The 22,495-nt window shown below is 37.9% G+C and overlaps 2 protein-coding genes and 1 pseudogene across 3 annotated transcripts in view; 2 read left to right on the top strand and 1 right to left on the bottom strand.

The window, feature by feature from the left end:
- The window catches only part of AVEN (apoptosis and caspase activation inhibitor), a 186,726-nt gene that overhangs the window by 99,358 nt on the left and 64,873 nt on the right, over positions 1-22,495 (bottom strand). The window lies entirely within an intron of this gene.
- Positions 10,795-11,354, top strand: LOC111554583 (annotated as a pseudogene). Its single transcript, XR_002735280.1, has one exon. The product of XR_002735280.1 is annotated as a 60S ribosomal protein L21 pseudogene (transcript).
- CHRM5 (cholinergic receptor muscarinic 5) overlaps positions 13,759-22,495 on the top strand; it is a 99,630-nt gene continuing 90,893 nt past the window's right edge. Inside the window, exon 1 of the mRNA XM_023230216.2 lies at positions 13,759-14,020. The gene's annotated coding sequence lies outside the window, so the exon portion shown is untranslated. The remainder of the gene's footprint in view (positions 14,021-22,495) is intronic.

Below are 22,495 nucleotides of genomic sequence, written 5' to 3'. Positions count from 1 at the left end.
AATCTAAACATAGATTTCAACTCTCTTAGGATCTGGAAGAGTTCCATGGTCACTGTTGATTAGCCACATGTATATCCCAAAGGGTGACACTGCCAAGCTTCCTTGTCCACTACGGACCTTTCTTCTTTGGCAAAATGTCCTTCAATCTAGTCAATGTCTAGGAGCTTCACTAGAGTCAATAAAAATTTAATCACAATTTGACTACATTACAACCACTATAGAAAACTATTTTGGCAGTTTCTTATAATTTTAAGCATATATTTACCCTGGGACCCAGCAATTCTACTCCTAAGTATTTACCCAAGAGAAATGAAAGCATACAACCACAAAAAGACTTGCATATTAATATTCATGGAAGTTTTATTCATAATACCCCAAAATTGAAACTAAATCAAATGTCTGTCACTAGGAAAACTGATAAACAAATTGTGATAATAGTCACATGATGGAATGCTAGTCAACAGGTAAAAAGGAATAAAGCCCATGCAACAACATAGGTGAATCTCAAAATCATTATATTGTATGGGGGAAAAAAAAGCCACATATAAGCGAATACTGAATAATTCCATTTGTGCAGTCCAGGAATAGGCAAACTAATCACAGTGCTAGAAATCAGAACTGTGATTGCCTGGGATGAGAGGCACAAAGGGAGAAGAGGGCCTATCTGGAGCGACAATGGTACTTTATATCAGCAGTTTCCAAAGTGTGGTCCCTGAACCCAGTGGCACTTGGGAATTGTTAGAAAGCTGAATTCTCAGTCCTCATCCCAGATCTACTAAATCTGAAACTCTGAGTAGGCGAAGCAATTTATGGTCCATCGAGACATCCAGGTGTTTCTGATGCACACTCGATATTGAGAACTACTATTCCATAACTTGTTTGTAGAGGTGGTTACATAGGTGTACATAAATTGTCAAAGCTTATCAAACTGTTAAGATTTGAGCATTTTATATGTAAATTATACCTCAAAGTTTAAAATGTGGATGAACTTTTCAAAATATTATCTTTAACCAAATCTGTCTTCTCCTCCTGTTTTCCTTACCTTGATAAATCGCAAAATAATTCACCTAGAAGCTTGAATAAGAAAACTTCTCGCCATGTGCTGTGGCTCACACCTGTAGTCCAAGCCCTTTGGGAGGCAGAGGTGGGTGGAGCGCTTAAGGCAAGGAGTTCAAGACCGGCCTGGCCAACATGGCGAAACCTCATCTCTACTAAAAATACAAAAAAAAAAAAAAAAAAAATCAGCCAGGCATGGTGGTGCACATCTGTAATCGCAGCTACTCAGGTGGCTGAGGGAGGAGAATTGCTTGAACTCAGGAGGCAGAGGTTGCAGTGAGCCCAGATCATGCCACTGCACTCCAGCCTGGGCAAAAGAGCAAGACCCTATCTCAAAAAAAAAAAAGAAAAGAAAAGGAAACTTCTTTTTATACTTTTCCCCACACAGTCAATCACATCTGCTAAATTAACCTTTGAAACATGCCTCTTCTTCATTCCTCATCCTCCATTTATACTCTTTCTAATCCCACCATCCTAGTTCAACAGGCACCTCTGTTTGTTTTTACCTGGCCTGGTAGAATAGCATCCAACTCTCATTTTCCAATTCATCCTCTAAACTGCTAGAGGTGTTTCTCTATAGGTCTGCTTGTGTCTTTCAGCTGCTTTTTGAAAGCTCACAGCTCCCCTCTATCTAGAGCATAAAGTCTTCACTCCATAGTGGGGCACCAAAACCTGTGGTGACCTGCTTTCAGCCCATCCTATCCTGTCTCCTCTCAAGCCACTGGTCTCCTCAGACCTGGAACCACATCAACATCAGCAGGGTCAGGATTTTCCCAGTATGCCAAGCATATCCTTGCCTCTGATTCTTCACTCGAGCTGCTTCTCACATCTAAAATCCCATCTTCCCAACTTCCCTGCATGGTGCAATCCTAGCTACCCTTAATAATCCAGATGAAACATCACCTCATTTGTGAAAGCTTCCTATCATCATATCCAAGGCAGAATTAATTACTCTCTCCTCTGACCTTACATTTTCCTACTAAATAGAATGATTACCTATTTATGCCATATTTCTTAAAACACACATTTCCATCTTCAAGGGCCTGAATGTGCAGCAGTTTTAGGTGATCTCTTCGTATCCCTTCCCTGCTTATGACCTTTCAATTGGTCCCTCTTGCCTACAAAACAAAGTTCAGATTCCTCAGCAGGAAGTCCAATCCAAGTCTACCTTCAGGCCCCTTAATGCCCCTTTAACCTCTCTCACTCCTCCCTACACTTCAGTCCCAGCCACGGCCCTCCAAGCACCACACTCTTGAACCCCGAGACTCTACCTAGGGGCAGAGGGAGGCCCCCTCCTCTCTCCACACCAGTGCCCACTCCCCAACCCCTCTAAAGACAGGTCATTAGGTTCAAGCACTAAGAATAAGCAACACGGAAGGTCAGACACCAGGTAAACTGGAATGAGAATGAGGAAGAAGAAGAGGCAGAGCTGGTCCTTCTCAGCAAATGCTGGAGACATTATAAGGAGTAAAGCACGGTGTCTACCCTGGAAAAATGTTTAGTGGAAGTCAGAAAGACATATAAACCAATTTCTACAACATATAAACCAATTTCTACAACACAGAATGTGACAACAGAATGAATCCTATTATAGAAGACAGGATATATATCAAACACACAAAGAGACACATATGCAAAAAAATGAAAGGCATGTCATGGCGAGATTTAACCAAAAATCAAAAAGATCACTAAGCAGAAGATGCCACAGAACTCCAGCATCTGTGCAGTAGTGTATAACTAGTAGATTCATGTCCGATGACTTGCCTAAGGGTGAAAAGGCAAGGCAAGGGTCTTGTCAGATGACCCTACAGAGCCTCAACTTCCTCTTTATAAAATAAGGGACCATGATCAGATATGGTGGTTTCTTTTAGAAATAAAATACAAATTAACAAAAGCAGAATCCTACAAACCAGATATATGAACCTCTCTCAACACAGTGGGAGAGGAGAATGACGTCTGGAGATTTAAGTATGAGGCAAAATCAAATTAATAAATAGATGGAATTGTATATGTCACATCTGTGAATGTGACATTGAATTTTAGGATCCTGAAAATTGCAGCTTATAATGGAACTGCTGACACAACCTCAACCACAGCAGCAAATGCACTACCACAATCAGGTTGTTATGGCAACTAGAATACTTAGGTTAAAACGAGGAAGACAGTCCGTGTCTCGTGTGTGCGTGTGTGTGCGTGTGTGCGCATGTGTGCGTGTGTGCATGCGTGTGTGTGAGAGAGATTTTGTTGCCACTTCCACTAGAAATGTTTTTTAAATGTTTTATATATAATCTCAGAACTACATTCATCACTTAGCACATAAGTATCTTATTAACGTTTTGAAATTTTAAAAAAAATTAAAAGAGCTTTTTAAAAAATAAAAATAAAATGAACTCTTCTGAAGGAGTTCAAAGAGCACCGAACCAATGTCTACAGCTCACACAGCTTAACATAGCTCCCTGACATCTCCAGATTAAACTATTTCCTCCTTCACGTGAGCCACATTTTATCTTCTGTTCTATAGCTACTTGAGTATAACATAAAGGTAACATTATTCCTTGATATGCTTGTCTTCTCCAGTCCATGTCAGCTGCCTGGGAGCAGAGTTTATCCCTTGGTCATGCTCATATATCCAGTGTCTAAAACGATGCACATGTTTGAGGTGCTGAACTGTTTGGTCAACTGAGGACTAAAGTATCAATCTTATTAAATTTTAAATATGAAGTCTTTACAGAAATAATGTAACTATTTTTACCTTATCAAATATATATCTGGTAAAAATATTTCTTTTCCTATTTTTTTTTTCCTTTTGAGACAACAGGCTCTTGCTCTGTTGTCCAGGCTGCAGTGCAGTGGTGAGAACATGGCTCACTGAAGCCTCGACCTCCTGGGTTCAAGCGATCCTCCTGCCTCAGCCTCCCGAGTAGCTGGGATTACAGGTACACACCACCATGCCTGGCCAATTTTTTTATATTTTATAGAGACAGAGTCTCACTATGTTGCCCAGGCTGGTCTCGAACTCCTGGGGTCAAGCAATTCTCCTGCCTCGGCCTCCTAAATCTCACACCTGCTGCGATTACAGGCGTGAGCCACCACGCCCAGCCATAAAACATATTTCATTTCTCATTACGCATAAGAATTTATCTTATTAGAGAAACTGATAAGTAAACGGTATGTCTCATAGGAGGAATTATTGGCTAGAATTTTCATTCTTAGGGTTCTACTGTTCTAACATATCGACTGTTAACTAGTTGACAAGATCTGCATCCTTGGGTGCAGTTTGGGTGAATGGCAGCCTCTGAGGTGCTCAGCATTCTCATCTAGAAAATGAAGTGTCTGATCATCTGAGGAGAGTGTGTTCCTATGAACCAGTATAACCGAGAAATCTTTTTAGAAAATTAAAAGAAATGTTCCACATCAAAAATCATTCACAAGTGATTTTAAAGAAATGATTTTCAACCAGGTTTGGGGGGCAGAGTACAGCATATTTATTCCCAGAGTGGCTATTTCCAACCACACCCCCTACAGAAGGACTGATTCCTTAATTCTTTTCCTATCTCACTGGAATACTTGCATGGAGAGAAGTTATGATTGGTAAGTGTTACGTGTAAGTGGCAGGGACAGGAAAAAACAAAGTAAGGTTAAAAACCATCATGAAAAACAAAGGAATGGGGGAAAAAAAGACCTATTTTCAAAAATAACATGTAACAGTATATTGCTTCTCACATATGACGATTGTAAAGTATTCCTTCACATGCCTCAAGTATTTCAGAAGGTAAGAATTACCAGATCCACAGCTCATCTTGTTCAATAGTCTCTCTCTTGATTTCCCTTTCCCAAACCTGTTCCTCATCCAGCTTCCCCAATTTCAGCATATTGCAGCTCCAGCCACAGTTACTCAAGCCAGAGTTCTTGGGGTCATTCTCAACACTTCTCTCACCATCATACCTAGATACCTAATTCATCAGCAAACTATCATTTATACCTCCGTATATTCCTGTAATCTGTCGCCTTCTTTCCAACTATTATTACCTTAGTCTGAGGAATCATCATATTTTGCCTGGATCATCATCATAACCTCCTGCTAATTTCTAAATTTTTTAACACGCCACATCAGACTTAAATCCTTTAAAAACATAACAAATCACTGAATTCCCCAGCATAAAATCTGTCTATAATTCCCCCCTCATCTTCTGCATATCATATAATTATGATCAAGATCATTTTCATTTATTCATGTTCCCACTAAAATGTGTATGTAGCCAGGCAAGAGGGCCCACGCCTGTAGTCTCAGCTACTCAGGAGGCCGAAGCGGGAGGTTCACTGGAGCCCAGAAGTTTGAGGTTACACTGCACTCCAGTCTGGGCAACAGAATGAGACCCTGTCTCCAAACAAAACAAAACACATAAAAAAAAAAAAAAAAAATACCTAAACTAAAATGCAACTACCATTTCTTACTCAGAGTTCTACCCTAGAAATTATCCCTAATGGCTTTCTGTATTAAAAATCTTGAGGCTTTTTCTCTTACTACTGTCTTTCAAGTAATTTATAAAACTGTTAAATGAGAATTACCTCAACTCTCAGAAGATCCCCAAAGTTCCTGCATTCCAAGAACTAATGATTAGTCCTGTCAATGTCTTGCTGGCTCAGACAAATGGCCATTCACCTGAAGTTCCCCAAGGTTATTTACATATTTTAGCTCTTTATTAAGGTTTTTAAACCAGACTTTAAGGTACTATTAACTCTGTCGAAATATTTTTTGAATCTGAAATATAATCCATTTATTTCTATTTGCCCGTGTATTTATTTCTAAAACCAGGTTACCCTTTCTTCAGTAATTGTTCACTAAGCATTCAAGAATTCCACTGTTTTCTTAAATGTCAGTGTAGTATTCCATGGGATGTATTCATCTGAGCCCCTACTGGGGTCTGCTTATTTGTACTTGTTCAGAAATATAAATAATGCTAGCTAGTTAGCTCCTTTCAAAAACAGCATGGCACAGGGGTTAAGAGCACAGAATGCTTAGTTTGGATCCAGGTTCTGTCACTTGCCAGCTCTCTATGCCTTGTGCTAATTACTTGACTTCCATGTGCCTTCAAGAATTCTACACTTTTAAAAACAGGTCCACCATCCAGAAAGTCACTCATCTATAGCTTTCAGAATTTCCTCTAGAACATGTATACTGCTGAGAGACTAACAAGCTGCCAGGCTTTCTACAGCATCACTGTGGATGTTGAAATGCTTATTGCTTTCCCAGTGTCATGCTGAAATGCTTTTAAAACTGACAATTGCCATTTAGTTCCAAATGCTTATCCACATAAGAATTCTCATATGGAAGTATCATCATTAAGCGGATGACTAAATCAAAATTGTGGCCTTCCCAACATGGGATAACTGAAGAGAACAACTCCTAACAGTTAGATGCCTGTATGAGAAGGAAAAGAGCGCTAAAATTTACTGTGTAAAATGGGTGGCAGGACTAAATTATCTCTACAGTCCCTTCCAGCAGTAAAATTCAATTAAATTCCATAATAATAATGACAACTGTTGACATCTACTGGGCATCTGCCCTCTCTGTGCCAGGCACTGTACTAGGTGCTTTACGTGGCTTACTCAGAACACGTCCCTAAGACTGTTACTGTGAGATACGTGTCTATATAAACACCCCTAACAGACAAGAGATCCAAGTAGAAGACAGATCCTTTCTCTAAAATTTCTCTGGTATGAAGCAAAATGGAAATGGAAGGTCTAAAATCTCTGTGGGATCTGCCTTGTTCACTGAGACAGGTAGTGGCTGGCTTTTGTATGAAGTACTTCCCTAAAGATCAGATGCCAGAGCTGCTGAGAAGGGTATCAGAAAGTGAAAAACCAGAACCCAGCCAGGCCCGGTGGCTCACGCCTATAATCCTAGCACTTTGGGAGGCCGAGGCAGGCGGATCACTTGAGGTCAGGAGTTTGAGACCAGTCTGGCCAACACGGTGAAACCCCATCTCTATGAAAAGTACAAATATTAGCCAGGCATGGTGGCGGGCGCCTATAATTCCAGCTACTCAGGAAGCTGAAGCAGGAGAATTGCCTGAACCCAGGAGACAGACGTTGCAGTGAGCTGACATCGCACCACTGCACTCCTGGGTGACTGCCCAGCCTGGGCAACAGAAGGAGACGAAAGAAAAGAAAGGAAAGGAAGAAAAGAAAAAAAAGAAAGGAAGAAAAAAAGAAAGACAGAAAGAAGGAAAGACAGAAGGAAAGACAGAAGGAAAGAAGGAAGGAAAGAAGGAAAGAAAGAGAGAGAGAAAGGAGAGAAAGGAAAGAAAGGAGAGAAAAGGAAGGAAGGAAGGAAGGAAGGAAGGAAGGAAGGAAGGAAGGAAGGAAGGAAGGAAGAGAAAGAACAAACAAACAAACAAAACCCAGAGCCCATTCAAACAATCCTATTATCCCCAGAGAATGGCTCCTTGCCAGATTGATGAAGATGCAATGTCAGGGCTCATCAAGAAAACAGGAGTGGCCGGGCACGGTGGCTCACGCCTGTAATCCCAGCACTTTGGGAGGCCGAGACGGGCGGATCATGAGGTCAGGAGATCCAGACCATCCTGGCTAACACGGTGAAACCCCGTCTCTACTAGAAATACAAAAAAAAAATTAGCCGGGCGTGGTATCAGGGGCCTGTAGTCCCAGCTACTCGGGAGGCTGAGGCAGGAGAATGACGTAAACCCGGGAGGCGGAGTTTGCAGTGAGCCGAGATCGCGCCACTGCACTCCAGCCTGGGTGACAGAGCGAGACTCGTCTCAATAAAAAAAAAAAAAAAAGGAAAGCAGGAGTGATCTCGCTACAGAGAGTATTAGTGGGGCATTCACAAACTTAGAAATCTAAAGGACTCCAGTCATTAGGATGTAAAAGGATGTGATGTGGGTGTGCCTAACATGACATCTTCTGACCACATGTTCAAATGTTAGTGTCCCCACTAGCCTACAGGGTTCTTAGGGTCTTAGGGTCTAAGACCTTACTTTAAAAAAAAGAAAAAATCTACTCCCAGGAATATAGCATAGTTCTAGAACCTGGAATATAAGAAGCATTTCACAAATACTTAATGAGGAATATTAGTACCCAATCTGCCCCGGAACATAACTGTTCCACTCACTAGGGTATGGTTGTAAAATCAGAGCTTTCTCAAGTGTGGTCTGGAGACCTCTAGTGGCTGTCTGCAGTTCAGTATAAGGTCAAAATCTTAAGGATGACAAATTAGGAAAGAACCAAATATCAGGGCACAGGTTAAGGCCTGACAGGAGTGAAAAGAGTGGGTGCAATGGTAGAGGAATCAACTAAAGAAGTTTAAAAAGGAAAGATTTGTTTAAAGTGTCTAAATCAGAAAATAAAAACGCAATCTTTTTTTCCCAACAAACTGATGCCAAAAGAAAAATAATGCAATCATTTTACCCTAATGTGATACATATGAAGACGGCAACTGTTTCCTAATAATCAACTGTATTGCAAAGTACAACAAATCCAGTTCATATCCCCCCTTATAACTCTTAGTTTTTTAAAAAAAATTTCATAGAACATAAATGACTAGTATTTTAAAACACATTGCTGTTTGAGAGGCCATAATACAATTTTGGAAAGAAAAAAAATCACCCCTTTATAAATTCAAGACATAGAAAACAGGAAGAAAACATTCCCTATATATTAAAGACAGTCAACTGTCCAGGTCATCTGAGATCTCTGAGAAACTGCGGATCTCGTTTTTGTAGAATGTTAGTTATGCTGGAGAGACACCACTCTTTCAACATTATACTGGGAGTCTCACACTTAAGTGGAATGATTGTTATTCTCAGTAGGCAAACTTACTGGACTTTAAAACCACCGAGGCTGGGCTCATACCACAGTTCAACATTTTAATAACAGGGTAAACTTGAACAAGCTACTTAACTGTTGTGCACCTCAGTTTCCTTCTTTAGAGAAGATGCATGATAACAGTCTGCCTCAGAGCTGTTAAAAGTAAATGCATTATAAATCCAAAGAACCAAGTGCAGTGGTCTTGTACCTAGTAAGGAGTCAATAAATGTTTGTTATTACAATTAATGCGCTAAAAATGACCTGGCATGACTCACATAAGTCAACAAAGATTTTATTTCTTCAACCAGAATTTAAAAGCATATTTATTTTAGAAACAGCTTGCACGAGTCCACAAGACTCTCTTAAAAAGCAACTTTTTATCTTTGTTTATTAACTGAAAAATAATCACACTCAATTGAGATTATAAATATTGAAATGCTCTAAAAGTAAGTCGTTGCCATGGAAGAAATCATTAACCACAAATCCTACTCATCTAAAAACTGGAGAGCATAAAGGAGAGATTTTTTTTTCTTTATAAAAGTATTTATAATTTTGTAAACAGCTATGAGCATAACTCTAGGTATGGACCAAATGTTCTAGCAAAAAAGGACCTTGTAAAATAAAAAATCATTTATCTTATTATACATAAATTCATTTGAAAATCTATGATGCTTCTGAAGTTGTTTAGCCAAATTTACAGTGGGTGATGGGAGAGTTCAGTTTAAATATGAGAATACATAGAGTTGCAAAAGGGGAGATGCGACTTGAGACATCTGAACAAAACAAAAATGTGCTTTATTATATGTATCAAAGAAAACCTAAAAGTCCAAATCCCCAAGACCTACCTCCTTCTCCTCATATTTAGGGTGAAAAACAAGCCATCCACCCAACTACCTACTCAACCTCTTAGATCTCTGAGCAATACAATTCAAGTAGACAACTCCTTGCTTCAAAGCAGAAAGTTCATCCTGTAGAAAGTAAAAATAAATACAGCTTTTTATTTAAAAAAGAACAACATCAGGAATACCACGAGCAAAGTCTTGGAGAAAATTACTTTCCACAATGGCTGAAGTATAACTATCTTTTATTTGGAACTCTATAAGTCAGTAATTGAGTCAATGTTTTTCTATTAATTCAGTTTATAGCTAAAGTACTGAGAGATAATGATCTGAAATATTTGCACCCAAAATGCACTCATAATCTATTATCCCAGTTCCCTCTAGAACCACTTTTTCACCCACCCTACAAAGTTCTCCAGCAGAACCTGCATATTTGCAAAGTGTTCTCCTGATGTTGACATTGCATTATAAATGATTGAGAAAAATTTCAGAGACAGCTTGGAAAGAGAACGGAAGCATCTTTCCTCACCTTTTCCCATTCAGCTTATCTATATTAAATGGTGATAATCAGTAACTATTTACTAAGCTTTCAAAAAGTGATTGGCACATATAGTCCTTGTTCAGCAAGATTTAAAGGACAAGGGATAATTTGAGAACATAAAGTGTAACACAAAGCTCACGAACGTTCATGCCATAACATGACATATGACAAGAGGTACTCAAGACTGAGCACCTTGCGAAAGAAGTAATCTATTGCCCTCCATAAAAAATGGGGGCATGGTCCTCAGCAGTGGCTTTGAGCTTAGATGGAAATAGAAAATTATAATTTCCATCTACACCCCTTTAAGGGCTCCCCATATTCACCACCCCCATTCTCTTTCATCTAGCTAATGTGAAAGATGAGATGAGATAAGAGTAAGAAGAGAGAAAGAATCTGAATGAGAATGAATTTCGACAGGTGAGGGTGCGGCACACAAGTTATTTTCAGGACCTCATGCTATTGTATTCTTGGAAAAGTTAAGTGAACAGTCAAATGTTATGCTGTATCAGAAAAGAGCCATGAGGCCCTTTCGGCGGGAACCGCCATCTTCCAGTAATTCGCCAAAATGACGAACACAAAGGGAAAGAGGAGAGGCACCCGATATATGTTCTCTAGGCCTTTTAGAAAACATGGAGTTGTTCCTTTGGCCACGTATATGCGAATCTATAAGAAAGGTGATATCGTAGACATCAAGGGAATGGGTACTGTTCAAAAAGGAATGCCCCACAAGTGTTACCATGGCAAAACTGGGAGAGTCTACAACGTTACCCAGCATGCTGTTGGCATTGTTGTAAACAAACAAGTTAAGGGCAAGATTCTTGCCAAGAGAATTAATGTGCGTATTGAGCACATTAAACACTCTAAGAGCCGAGATAGCTTCCTGAAACGCGTGAAGGAAAATGATCAGAAAAAGAAAGAAGCCAAAGAGAAAGGTACCTGGGTTCAACTGAAGCGCCAGCCTGCTCCACCCAGAGAAGCACACTTTGTGAGAACCAGTGGGAAGGAGCCTGAGCTGCTGGAACCTATTCCCTATGAATTCATGGCATAATAGGTGTTAAAAAAATAAATAAATAAAAGACCTCTGGGCTGAAAAAAAAAAAAAAAAAAAGAAAAGAGCCATGAGTTCAAACTTCATAGAAAAATTAAAATTCATTGGGAAAAAACCTTGACGTTAATGAAAAACGTGTATAATAATACAGTCATCAATCCTCATAAATACCATGGCCCAATTTGATAAAGATTTCTACTTCTCTCATTTTGGATCTCCACTGAACTCTAAGTCACATTCAATCGTTGAAATGGCTTAATAATCAGTGGCTTAAAATTTCGGCTATTTATTATAGAAGTGACCAGTATATAATGACCAATCATTACCTATGAAATTAAATCCTTTTCAGTATCATGCAATGTTCAGTGGGAAAAGTTCAAGAAAATATTCTAAAGATATGTTCTCTTGCATAAATATGCCTATTACAAATGTGTGTCAACCACCACTATAAAACTAAAATTTACTTCTTTCTCATACATGTTCGTCTAAGTCAGTGTTTAAAATTCTATTGGCTAACAATGAAAAGTGTATACTTTGTCTGGATTCTCATTCAGAAAAAACCTACAAAATGACATAGTTTCTGAGACAAAGGAATTTAAAATGAACTGGATCTTATATGACTCCAGAGGATTATAGCCAATGGGTTAGGTGTGATAATGCACAGGGTCATGCGAAAAAGTGTCCATACTTTAAAAATATACATACTAAAGTACGAATAGGTGAAATGAGATATGCTTTAAAATATTTTAGCAAAGAATTGAATCTGACAATTATTGAATCTGGATAATGAGTTTCTGGAAGTTCGTGTATTATTTTTCAGTTTTGTGTAAGTTTGAAATGTTGCATAATAATTTTTTAAATATTTAAAAACATATTGTCTAGATATACTCATAAAGAACTCAGGTAGGGAAAAATGTTTAAATTTAAAATTTAAATTTTACACTGAAGTGCAATTTTAAAACTTTGAATTTTAAATTTAAAAACTGAAGTGCAAAAATTACGAAATTGACATTTAAAAATCTATTCTTTTATACAGCTAATCTGGATTTCATCTAATTTAAGAAAAAGCTTTAATGAAGACCCTGTTAAAAGTTTGTATCAAATGAGGCCTTATAATGCTTTACTCCAAAGCAACAAAACGCATATGCCCAAAAGATGTATAAAAACAGGCGTGCAAAGCCAGGCGTGGTGGCTCACGCCTGTAATCCCAGCACTTTGGGAGGCCAAGGCGGGCGGATCACGAGGTCAGGAGATCGAGACCATCCTGGCTAACACGGTGACACCCCGTCTCTACTAAAAATACAAAAAAATTAGCAGGGCGTGGTGGCGGTGCCTGTAGTCCCAGCTACTCGGGAGGCTGAGGCAGGAGAATGGCGTGAGCCCGGGAGGCGGAGCTTGCAGTGAGCCGAGATCGCGCCACTGCACTCCAGTCTGGACTCCGTCTCAAAACAGACAAACAAACAAAAAAAAAAAAAAACAGGCGTGCATTGTGCATTTAGAAAAAAAAAAAAAAAGCAGTCCTTTCTCTGCTACAAATGTTTAAAACCCACAGTATACTCTTTCTATCTCAAAGACTTTTAAAAATTACTTTCCATCTTTAGGGAAAACTGAAAGATGAAAAAACAACTCAGCAACATGTCTGTGAATAATGCCTAGCAAAGCTTAAAAAAAAAAAAAGAGCTTCTAATCAAAAAGACTAACAGGAAAAAAATGAACATTTTCAAAAGCATTTTGGAACCTTATTCCAGCTACCTCTGTGCTAAGCCCTCTTTTTCCTCCCAAAATACGTCACTTAACTGTCTGTCAAATAACTCTTGCCCATTCTACCTGCTCACACTCTGAAGCTGCAGCTTTTCCTGGATTCGCTTCCCAATGACAAGCTGTTCAAACAGAGAACACCTATCAACACGAATATCATCATCTGCTCCTTTCTTTCTTCCTTTCAGGGTATACTGCTGTCCAGCAGGGGAAGTAATTAACCAGTTTTTTATGTATGGAAGCGTCATCCATCAGTTTGCTGTCTGTTTTGAATAGCTGCTATCAGCTCTTCATTCATGCCAAGTACGCTCACCGTCCAGAGACATGATAAAGCCCTACTTCCTTTTGGATTTTTACCTCACTATTCAAAAAACAGTGTACCAGAAGCATGGGTTACAAAAGCATGAGGAGGACAGAAGAAATGCCTTCATCCTCTACAGAAAGGAAGCTGATGGACTGAAAAGTTGGTATGGAGAAAGGAAAGCAAGAGAGTACAAGAACATCCATGCTTCTAGTCCAGATAATGTTTTTTAAAGCAGCTTGATTTGGAAGCGTGTGTAATTGTGAAATACGAACAAGCAGAACTTTTCCAGGGGGTAAAATGCATATAGGAACAATCAGGATTTCTCATTGCTGAAGCATTCAATGAATCTTTAGTAAGTTCTGAACACTCAAATTGTTTGTGGTCAGATCAACTGCTGTTATCAGATAAAGGCAAAACTCACCCTTCTGGTTCTATAATCCTAGCCCAATGGAGTCTTCATCTACCGCACACTAGCCTAACTAATGCTACAGGATTATCAGGAATACAGATATAAAGATACTGCAAGAAATAAAACACTGGCAAAATAAAACATGAAAGGAAAGTAGAGAAGGTATTTCGGGTCTCGAAGCTTACTATTTCCAGCCAGAGTTCAAATTACTGAGCTTCAAACAAACCACTGCCAGGTAAGAATTAATTTTATAACCTTAATTTATATCTTGTCTACTGAAATTAAATCTGCTCGTGCTGTGAATGAGATAGTGGATTTGAATTTCTTGCAACCTTTCCTTAAGCTTTTGCAGATTTAAGCTGAGGTAAACACTTGTTTTTACTTATGCTGCATAAACAAGTCACTCATAACTAGATAATAAAGCATCCAAAACTCCCATTCATTTTTCATTGCATTTGTCTCATCTTTGTCTTTATTTTTATCCCAATTGTATTTAATAGCTTGAAAAAAATGCATGAAGAGAGCCCTGAACGGTGCATAAGAGCCATTCACAGACAATGTTTACCAACAATATTCAAATGAACTTTGTTTCCCAGAGTACTTGATAAAACAAAGACAAATTAATAAGCATTTTAAATATTTCTATTCACATTAAAGGAACAAAAGCTCAATGACTGATTTCTATTGTTAGCAAGAAAAAAAAAAGCTGTGATGTCATTTCATTCACACTGAAGAAAAATAATCTCTACTAAATCGAGGTATAAATTCTTGTAGGATGGGGCTAATTTATCTTAAAGATACCAGACATTTTTATAACAGATATTTATGAAGACACTTTTCTGATTTAACAAGAGGATAAAAAGATGAAAGATGTCTGGTACCTTAAAACCTCAAAAACTCAGGTCAGTGGTCCAAACTGTAAAAGGCAAAGCACTAGTGAAGCCATCAAAGAATTTTAAAAGATACAGTGCCTTTTAGAAATTCCCTAGAAATCACTGTATAATGAGACTTCTAGAGAGACAATCTTAAGCAAAAACAACAAAACAGAATCATCTGATCTTCTTCATCTGTTATTTTAATTTCCTACATAGATTTTTAGCAGAAATCCCAACCACATTGGTTTTCATGTAAGTTTCACTGGAAAACTTAGGTCCAAAGCACCTTATCATAAAGAAGTCCTATAACAATTAATATTTCTATTATCTTAGAAGAGAGGAGACAGGGAAACAAGAGCAAATCACACCTAACTACGGAGATCTTGTGATAATACACGTAATCAGAACTAAGTATTCAGTACTTGTCTAAAAGTAGTCAAATTAGACATTCTCTTCCATTTCACTGCATTCTTTCCTGTTTTCAAATTTTAGTTAAGGGAGTAAATTATATGATTCCTTCATGCTTTTCAAGATAGTCTATAAATAACCTTAAATATCATAAGTCTTTTGCATCTGAAGTCATTACAGAAACTTACCTGTCATTTTCCAGTACCAAAGGAAAGCAGCAATTTAAAACAAGTAATGATTATCTAATATACCAATTTGTTTCAGAGAAAAAAACGGTTTATTTAGAAATCTCAAAATACTTCTTATAGTTAAGGGTGTTGTTGTTGTTGTTTACCTACACTGAGAAATAGCTGAACCCTTAAGGGTTCTTTTCATCTGTTTCCTCCTTATTATGGTATTACAGTTTGTAAACAGACATGATTCAAAAATATGGAGATATTTTAAATGAAGAATATTAATCAATATTTTAAATTATAATTAAAGATGTTTTAACTAACTTGGACAAAAGTATGAAATGTATGTTATGCTCAAACAATCTGCTTCCAATAGAATTAAAGGGGGCAGATAACAATATTCCTTAAGCGTTCTGGATTTTATTTACTCATTGTAAAGTAAACAGAAACTCACATCCCACTAATTTGGGGGCGTTGTTTCTATAACTCACCTTCTAATGACAATGGATGGGCAAATGAATATTACCTTGCTCCACCCCAATTTGGTCCTTGTTAGCATCAATCCCAGTGAATTTTCACTTTCTTTCCTATCCAAATCAATGCTTTGCTCTACAATAACCCATTCAGAAAAGTGATTATTGAAGTTTCAGTAACAGCTTTCAAAAAAATACCCTACAACAATTTGGAATAATCTGTATTTTCTTCAGTAGGGTGAAAAAGAAATTGAAAACTGCTTCAAGTTTACATCTCATGGGTACAAATGGATGAGGGATTTTATGCTAGTACCTGAAGATTTGGTTTATTTATAAGAATTTTTCCCTGGTATTGATAGATTTAACAATTAAAGAGATTCTCAACAGTCTTGGGATGTAGTCAATGACCTGCCTACTTGTTTCTGCAATTTAGGATGTATTTCATTCACACATATTATATAAAAGAATTATATTGTAAAAGTAATGTGATTGTGTATTATTAGTTCCTTTCATAGAAATGGAGCAAATATTCTGGCTGCCATATCCTTATAATAATACCTATTACTGTATCTTTAAATTCTGGTCATTTTAAATTATCCAAAAGCTATAAGCTTTTTATTTAAACCATGATAAAATAAAAACAGGCATCTAGGTCAAAATGAACACATCCATTTCGGGCCTGTTGACATAACAATCTTAAAAAGTAATTTTTGTCTGAAATACCAAGCAACATAATTTTGTATATAAAATTAGAAACATACCTAAAATTCATTTTTGTGTGTTAGCATTTAACTTAAAGGGACTGACATTGCATAATATTTTTAAATGCATTAAATATATATCTACTTATGTCTTCATTATTATAACTTTAAGTTTCCATAAGGAATTTTTTTCATTCCATTATAATGGCACAGTGTTTCAAGCATAAGTCAACCGGGCATTTCAATTAGCCAATATACTAGTTCCTCATTATGGTGAATTTTCTTTATGAAGTGACCAAATTTGAATAAGGATGTGGTTCACCATGAAGATTCATCTCCTCTCCAGCTTCTTCCTGCTGAGAGAGAACAATCTTTGGTTTGTGACATCACAATCTATGACTGGGAAGTGGCTCTGATATCAAACAGATGATTACATGCTTTCAGTGTGAACTAGCTGAAAGAGAGATGTAAGCACTATTATTTCAAGTCATATCACCAAGACACTAAAGAGATGCATGACAGGAACTGAATTAGAGAAAGATGCTTTTATTGCATTTGTCACTTTTTCAGCATCAACTATTAAAGACAAAAGTACCATCTCACAGTTTTCTTCATTAATAATTCAAAAGTGGGAGTAAACATCATGTTGGTTAAATTCACAGACCATGATAAAATGGGAGTAAGGAAACTACCAGTAAGCAAGCGGACAGTCACGAAAGAGGTCCCTAGAGAACTGAGGAATAGATGCAAAATTTCACCTTGGTTCAAGGAGAAATACTGATGCTACTCAGAAAACTGAAAAATCACCAAAACACCCAAAATGGAAAAGACAGTGTCTCTGAATGAGAAAGAGATCCCTAAATATAGATTATAAAGTGATCCCATGACATAGATTAATTAGTATCTGACACATGGACTAGTATGAGGGCAGGGAGGGGGCTGGTTAACACCTTTCTAAAAAAGCATGGATTTGTTTAAAAAAAAAACACACAGAAAACAAAAACAAAAAAACAAAGGACTCTCTTTAGCAACAGTACTGTGTGTACAAATATTTGTAAAAAATAAATTCAGGAGTTGGGGTTCAATAAAGGAAACAAAAATGAAAGCTCCTTTTACAAACACATAGGCATATACAGACCTCTTTTTGTAATCTTTGTTTGCAACAGTAGCCAAAGGACAAAGCTGACCAGCTAATCCTTCCACACTGAACACATGTGCAGTCTGTCCTTTGATCAGTGGCAATACCCTGATTCACAGTATCAGTCATTTGTGACTGACCCTCCTAGACTCAGAGCCTATACAAAGATGATGTGTAAAAAATACAGTAACAACTCCACGCATAATTACAATTCAAGCTGAAGTCTCATTATCTACAGTTACACAGATTGCTTGATCCGGTGGTGTGCAGAGAATTCGTAAAGCATTTATTCAGTCCTATGTACTGGTTCATTACAACCAATGGATTATTCAACAGTTGTTTAAGGATCTGACATTCTCCGTTTTTCATATTGAAATTATTAGTGAAATAACTCAAGAATCTGGGCCAATCAGAAAACACTGCCACTTTTCTAGACATTGTTTGACGTCATACTGTTGTCATCACCAGATTATGTGGGCCTTCTTATTTCCTGATTATCAGTATAGAAATGTAGCACTGAATAATGTGTTCTTTAAGAAGCAAAAGCCAGAGACGACTTCCAGTTCAGTTATCAACTAAAAATCCAAAGCTATTTATAGAATTTTTTGGTACAGTAACCTAGAAAGCTGTTGGTGTAAATCTATCAGGCTCAGTGTATAACATGGTACAACTCTTAACACTTAATATTTCATCAACTTCCCTTCATTTGTGTTGCAAAGACAGTCCTCTACATGCAGTAACTTCTGGGTAACTTCTGGTAATACCTACAGAAGAGCTTCTCATGCCTAGGAACTTCCACAACACTTTGAAGTTATTTCTTTTATAACACCTTGTCAGACTACATTGAAAACCTATTTATGGCCAAGTGCAACGACTCACACCTGTAATCCCAGTACTCTGAGAGGCCAAAGCAGGAGGATCGCTTGAAGCCAGGAGTTCGAGACCTGCCTAGGCAATATAGCAACACTCCATCTCTATAAAAAATTTAAAAGTTAAAAAAATAAGAAAGTCTATTTATATAGTTGTCTCACATATGAAAGTGCATTTTTCATGGTTGAGGGCCTTAAGAATAAAGACCACATCTAATTTATCTGTCTATTCCCAAGGTAAGCTCAGGACTAGTTAATCAATAGATGTGTTACATGAACGTGAAAATGTATCTTAATGCATCTTAATGCATTATTCATGTACCCTGAGCATCTTCAGAATATAGCTATGCTCACCCCAACACACATGTTGATGAATTCTAGACTGATGCTGGCCTATCTTAATGCATTCTCAGGTACAATCTCAAACAGGCAGAAGAATAGTGATCCTAAAATATACCTCAGCTACGTTTCACTGATAATGGGCAAGTAGGTAACTGCAGAAAAGTCTAATGAAGGAGCCTTTTGAAGTAGTTTATACTGAAATAATAGCTATAAGGAGATAATATCTGTTAGGGATATTATATGATATTATGAGGTATGCAAATACAGAATAGCAAATTTATCCCTTATCCTTTTGCTCTATTTGACATATGGAAATCACGTTTGCTATACTACACTGTGATCAAGAATTTCATCGATAATCCAAAAGGATCTAAATTGGTCGTGCTATTAAAAAGTGACTTCAGGGGAATTTGAATAAGTAGTTTGCAAATGAAATTGAAGAGATACTACAATCATCTTTCTACTCAAAGACAAGTGGAGAAAGTGACACACTTAAAATCTTACATTTATTCTGTTGGATGCTCTCCCTGCCCCCCTCCCTCTTTCACTCTCTGTGAGGAATGAATCTTTACAAGTTACTTATGTTATATCTCCCCAAGTCATCTCTTCTCCTTATGCCAACAATACAATATACCAACAATGGCGATTTCTTTAACAGCAGGGACAAAGGCTAAAGGACTATGCTGTGCCTCAACCCCTATGATAGAAATTAAAGTAGCAGAGTGTTGAAGTAGGCCAGCATCACTCTAGAATTCATCAACATGTGTGTTGGGGTGAGAGCAGCTATAGTCTGAAGATGCTCAGGGTACATGAATAATGCATGCATACGTCCTCACAGAAATCTATGATTTGATGTTGGTGTGCACAACTTAAGATTCTGAGCTTTGGGCCCGCCACGGTGGCTCAGGCCTGTAATCCCAGCACTTTGGGAGGCCGAGGCTGGCCAACATGGTGAAACCCCGTTTCTAATAAAAATACAAAAATTAGCCAGGTGTGGTAGTGCACGCCTGTAATACCAGCTACTTGGAAGCGGAAGCCGGAGAATTGCTTGAACCCAGGAGATGGAGGTTGCAGTGAGCCAAGATTGCACCATTACACTCCATCCTGGGCAACAAGAGCGAAACTCTGTCCTGAAAGAAAAAAAAAAAAAAAACAGATTTTGAGCTTTGACATCCTATCATGTTTTTAGCCTTGTTCCTTCCTTCAACAACATCTTAGATAAAATGTCAAGTTATAAGACATATAAGAGCAGATCTGCCCTGGTTGGGTTGAGACAGAAAGCTTAGAGCCCGCAGGTCCCCGTCTCACCCCATCTTTCGTACGCTCTCTCCTCCACACACTTCTTGGACACCTTCTAAGATATATTTGTTGTAATTGTTCTGCCATCTAGAGGATTCACAAAGGTATTCTTCTCCATTTTAATGCATGTTTTTGATTCTGTATAGACACTGCCAAATATTCTAATCTAAAATTCCTGGTATATGTCAAGCAATAGTATTTTCTAGACCAACAAGGCACAGGTTGCAAAACAGTGCTACTTGGCTATGCAGAATGCTACTCAATTATTCTGTTGCCTAAACATTGATCAACCAACCAAGACCTAGGATTCGGATAAATTATAAGTTGATTTTAAAAAGGACCAAACATCTATAACATGGGTTGGAATATTCCAGAAGTAACTAAAATTAACAATATCTCAGAAATTTATCATTTGCAATCAAGAAAGCATAGAAACAAAAAGTGAGCATTTGTTATAATAGAACTCAGAATTCAGTGTGAGAAAACAACAGAATTTGTTAGAAATACCAGGTCCCAGCTGGGCACAGTGGCTCATGCCTATAATCCCAGCACTTTGGGAGGCCGAGGCAGGTGAATCACGAGGTCAGGAGTTCGAGACCAGCCTGACCAAAATAGTGAAACCCCCGTCTCTACCGAAAATACAAAAATTAGCCGGACGTGGTAGCGCGTGCCTGTAATCCCAGTTACTTGGGAGGCTGAGGCAGAAGAATCACTTGAACCCGGGCAGCGGAGATTATGCCACTGCACTCCAGCCTGGGTGACGGAAAAAAAAAAAGAAAGAAAGATCACAAAGATTTTTCAAAAAGAAAAAGATTTTTTTTTTCTGTCTCAGAAAGAAAGAAAGAAAGAAAGAAAGAAAGAAAGAAAGAAAGAAAGAAAGAAAGAAAGAAAGAAAGAAAGACCAGGTCCGTTGTGTAATATTCTAATATTCTTTCACCTAACATTATGCCAAACACTGGAGTTGTCCTGAGTTGTTTCCAGGTTTGTGAACTCTGCAATTTACTTGCCTTTGCAAGTGAGATGGGGCTCAAGTATTTAAGCTTCAACCTCCATATACAACTAAATATTATAACCAGCAGGATATATTGGGTAAAATCAACTTTTAAAAGAGGAAATATGATCTTCCATCTAAAAAAGCCATGTTTCAATTACTATGACATACTATTTATATTACAATTTATTCATTCACATTCAGTGATCACCTCCAGCACTGTCCTATTCACTAAGGAATTCTCACAACTATTCATCCAAAATCTCAAATGATTCCCGCTTTGAGGCCAATCTCCTAAGTGAGCAATGTCATTTTTTCTCTAAAATACTTTAAAATATTTTCAAATATATTCTTGAGATTCAATTTTAAGTACTGAGTTATTTTTAACCAACAACCAATACTCATGTACTTATTACACAGCTTTAACAAATATAAATTTCTGCCATTCCTGCATCAGATTTTTTGTGGCCTCTCTGTAAATGGATCTGGGAAGAAAAACTCCAGTAGACAACACACCTTTATTCTATAAGTGTATTAGGAACTGGTTAAAATTTATATATCTTTATTTAGGCTTTTTAAGTATCAGGAATAGGACCTTCTGTAGGCATAATTGTACATCTCTATTAAAAATATTTTAAATAAATGTAAACAGCAAGACAGAAACGAAAAAAATTTTAACATGAATTTCTTGTACCTTTCCTGTCTCAGATGCCCAGGTGAACTTCTGAAGCAAACATCCTAGGCAGAGAAACATAAGCTACTTTATTTTTCTATGCCTTCTCTTCCCACTCCTGAGTCAACCAGCCTCTTGTGGGATAGTGACATCCTGAATAGAAGTAAAATAATCAAAATTACAGGGTCCCTTAGGAAGGAGACCAATTCCCAGCAGTGATTCCTTATATAGAAAAGAGATAGCTAGGCCGGGCGCGGTGGCTCAAGCCTGTAATCCTAGCACTTTGGGAGGCCGAGATGGGCGGATCATGAGGTCAGGAGATCGAGACCGTCCTGGCTAACATGGTGAAACCCCGTCTCTACTAAAAACTACAAAAAACTAGCCGGGCGAGGTGGCGGGCGCCTGTAGTCCCAGCTACTCGGGAGGCTGAGGCAGGAGAACGGCGTAAACCCAGGAGGCGGAGCTTGCAGTGAGCTGAGATCCGGCCACTGCACTCCAGCCTGGGCGATAGAGCGAGACTCGGTCTCAAAAAAAAAGAGATAGCTAAACTCATGGTCAACGTGACATGAACGAGGTATGGCAAGGTTAATATCTTGTATAGAAAAAAAGAATGTTTAGCTTAAATTGGTATCAAGGAGATAGGAAGGTTGAAAGGCTGTCTCCTCACTAACAAAATCCACACTACCTTTTTTTTAGCAACAAAATAAGCAAAAACCACAAAAAACACATTTAAAGTGAACACAAAAAGCCGGAGTTCTTACATGAGAC

The sequence above is a fragment of the Piliocolobus tephrosceles genome, chromosome 6 (genome assembly GCF_002776525.5).
Source record: "Piliocolobus tephrosceles isolate RC106 chromosome 6, ASM277652v3, whole genome shotgun sequence".
NCBI classification, from domain to species: domain Eukaryota; kingdom Metazoa; phylum Chordata; class Mammalia; order Primates; family Cercopithecidae; genus Piliocolobus; species Piliocolobus tephrosceles.
Note: the sequence above shows the minus strand (reverse complement) of the source record. Positions and strands in the feature narration are given on the sequence as shown.